Below are 3,512 nucleotides of genomic sequence, written 5' to 3' on the forward strand. Positions count from 1 at the left end.
GACGGCAGCCCCCCTCGGCTCCCCGCCAGCATCGCCGCGTCCCCCCCCCGCCACCATCAGCCCCAGCAGCTGGGGGGGGGCCAGGGCACAGTCCCCCATTGCTGGGGCACCCCGGGGTCCCCCCGCCTGCCCGACACACACAACTTCTCGCCTCCGACCCCCCCGGCCCCCGGCTCCTCCGGCCTCGCCGCGACCCGCCCCGGCCCCGCCAGCACCGGGCCCTGGGACCCCGCGGACCGGGACCAGCACCCAGACTCGGGGCGGGGCGGGGGGGGGGGAAGACGGACAAAACCTTGACCCCAGAGCGGGCATCCATCGGGACCAGAGCCGGGGGGACAGACGGGAGGGAGAGAACCGGACCCCACGGTGAGGGGGTGTCCGCCGGGGACCGGACCGGGGGGTCCCAGCTGCGGGGCGGGAGGGGGGGGGAAGGGGAAGCGTGGCGGGGGGGGGGGGGGGGGGGGGTACCACCGTCCCCGGGACCGAACCGCCGCTTCCCGGGGGCCGAAGCCGGCCGGACCCGCTCTCATCCCAGCGGCAACCGGGCGGCACCGGAGCCGCTGCCGGAGCCCAGCCGGGGGCTGGAGCGCTGCCCGCCGAGTTGGGACTCGCACTTCGGGCGGCCCCCGCCGCCGCCGCCCGGTGCCCGGTCCCCGATGCCCGGTGTCGGTCCCCGATGCTCGGCGCCCGGTTCCCGATGCCCGGTACCCACCTTGCCCGCGGGTATCGGCGAGAGTCAGAAGGCAGAGGAAGAGGATCCGCATGCTCCCGTCCCGGCCGCGCTCCGGGCAGGGGCCGCGGGGGGTGGCCGCTGCCCCGCTCCGCCCGGCCCCGCTACCGGCCCCGTTAGAGCATGGCCCGGCCGGGGATGGGGCCGGGGAAGGGCCGCGGACTCCGCTGGCTCCGCTCCGCGCCCGACCGCGCCGCTCCGCGCCGAGCCCCGGAGTGTGCGGCGGCGGGCGGGGCGGCGGGCGGGGCGGGGCGGAGCGGGGCAGCGGGGAACGGGGGGGAACGGGGGGCGGGGGCACGGGCGGGTGGGTATGGGAGGGGGAATGGCGGGGCGGGGGCACGGGGGGGCAATGGGGCAGTGGGCATGGAGGGGGAAATGGGGGGCAATGGGGGGCGGGGGCAAGGGGGGTAGGTATGGAGGGGGAATGGGGGGGCGGGGCACGGGGGGGAAATGGGGGGAGTGGGCATGGAGGGGGAAATGGGGGGCGGGGCATGGGGGGGAATGGGGGGGCCAATAGGGAGGCGGGGACACGGGGAGGGTGGGTATGGGAGGGGGAATGGGGGGGGAAATGGGGGCGTGGGTATAGGCGGTGAATGGGGGGGAGCGGGCGTGAAGGGGGGGGCATGGGGGGGAATGGGGGAAGTGGGCAGGGGGGGGTGGTATGGGGGGGGAATAGGGGGGAGTGGGCATGGGGAGGGAATGGGGGGGCGTGGGAACGAAGGGGGGGGTGGGATGGGGGGAAACGGGGGAGGGGGTATGGGGGGGAGAAAAGGGGAGGGGGCGTGGGGACGCCGTGGGGGTGTTCGCGTGGTGCAGCGCGGGGGGGGTGGGGGGGGGGGGGTGTCGGCTGCGTGTTGGGGTGCGAGAGTGAATGTTCACATGCATCACGCGTGTGCCGGGGGGGGTGTACATGCGTGTTGGGGGGGGGGGGTGTATGCAGAGGTGTGTACATGCGTGTTGGGGGCGCGTACATGCGCGTGGGGGGGCGTGTTTGCGTGGGGGGGGGGGCGTGTTGGGGTGTGGCATTTGCTCGTGTGCGCGCGTTGGGCTGCCTACACGCGGCACCCACCCAGGACCCCCCCCTTCACTCGGGACCCCCCGACAGCCACCCGGGACCCTCAGCACCCACTCGGGATCCCACAGCGCCCACTCGGGACCCCACTCCACCCTTTGTGACCCCTCAGCGCCCACCCAGGACCCACACCGCCCAGTCGGGACCCCTCAGCACCCCCTGGGACCCTCCGGGACCCCCCAGCACCCACGCGGGACCCCCCACCACCCACTCGGGACCCCACACCACCCTTTGTGACCCCACAGCACCCACCCAGGACCCTCCAACAGCCACCTCGGACCCCTCAGCACCCACCCAGGACCCCCCAGCACCCACTCGGGACCCCCCACCACCCCTCGTGACCCCCCCAGCACCTACTCAGCACCCCTCAGCACACACTCGGACCCCCCACCACCCCTCGGGACCCCTCAGCACCCCTCAGCACACACTCGGGACCCCCCCACCACCCCTTGTGACCCCTCAGCACCCCTCAGCACCCACTCGGGACCACCCAGCACCCACCCGGGATCCCTCAGCACCCACTCGGGACCCCACACCACCCCTTGTCACCCCACACCACCCACCTGGACCCCACAGCACCCACCCAGGACCCTCCAACAGCCACCTGGGACCCCTCAGCACCCGCTCAGGACCCCAGACCACCCCTTGCGACCCCTCAGCACCCACTCGGGACCCCCCCAGCACCCACCCGGGACACCGCAGCCCCGTCCCTTGTCCCCGTCCCCAGCCGAGTGGGGTGGGCTCAGGCCCCGGTGGCCGCAGGAGCTTCAGCTTCCCCCGTTGGGGCGCGGGGGTGGTGGGGGGGGGTGGGTTGTTTTTTGGTTGTTTTTGAGTTTCTTTCCTTTTTTTTTTTAATTTTTTTTAAATTTTTTTTTTTTTTCCCCCTCAACTGGGATTTGGAGCCCCGAGGGTTTGGGAGCAACCGCTGCAGAACTGGGAACCAGCGCGGGGCTGAGTCAGCAGCTCCCGCTGCCAAGGGGGTGGGAGAGCAGCGCTGGGCCCCCCCCGGGGGACATCTGGGGGCCCGAGGCCACTGAACTGCCACATGCCACAGCAGAAAGGCCAATTTTTTTGGTTCTAGCAGGGATTCCCCGCCCCCCCACCCGCCGCTCCCCATCCTGGTGGCCGTGGCATCCCTTGTGTGACACGGCGGGGGGGGGACTTGGGGGGCACCGGGGTCCCTGCTGGGGGGGTTCCAGCCGCCCTCCTCTTCCTCAGCGCCTTCCTTCAGCGGCGGCTTTTCCCTGGGGACCCGCCATTCTTGGGGGGGGGGGGGGGAGGTTACACCCAAGGGACAGAGCCCAGGGACCCCCAAAATCCTCCGGGGGAGCGGCGGGGGGGGGCACTGGGGCCTTCACGCTGGGTTCTGGAGCATCCGAGACGGATGATTGCAATAAAAAGAGCAGAAAATAAAGGATTTTTATTAAAGCAATAACAGCGGCTTTCCGGGGGGGGGGGGGGGGGGGGAGCCGGTGGAGGTTGAGTCCGTCTGGGCTCGGGGGGGGGGGGGGGGGGGGGGGCGGCTGCGATGGGGGGAGCGTGGCCGTGCCACCCCCGGGGGCTTTCTCTGTCCCCAAAGCCGGGCAAACTGTCCCCGGGAGGGTCTCCTGGGGGGTGAGGGGCCCCTCGGAGCCGTCATTTCCCTCCTCCTCCTCCCCCCCCCCACCCCCCCGGGGGCACCCGGAGGAATGTGAGTGGGAGAGGAGGAGA

The sequence above is a fragment of the Chroicocephalus ridibundus genome, chromosome 21 (genome assembly GCF_963924245.1).
Source record: "Chroicocephalus ridibundus chromosome 21, bChrRid1.1, whole genome shotgun sequence".
NCBI classification, from domain to species: domain Eukaryota; kingdom Metazoa; phylum Chordata; class Aves; order Charadriiformes; family Laridae; genus Chroicocephalus; species Chroicocephalus ridibundus.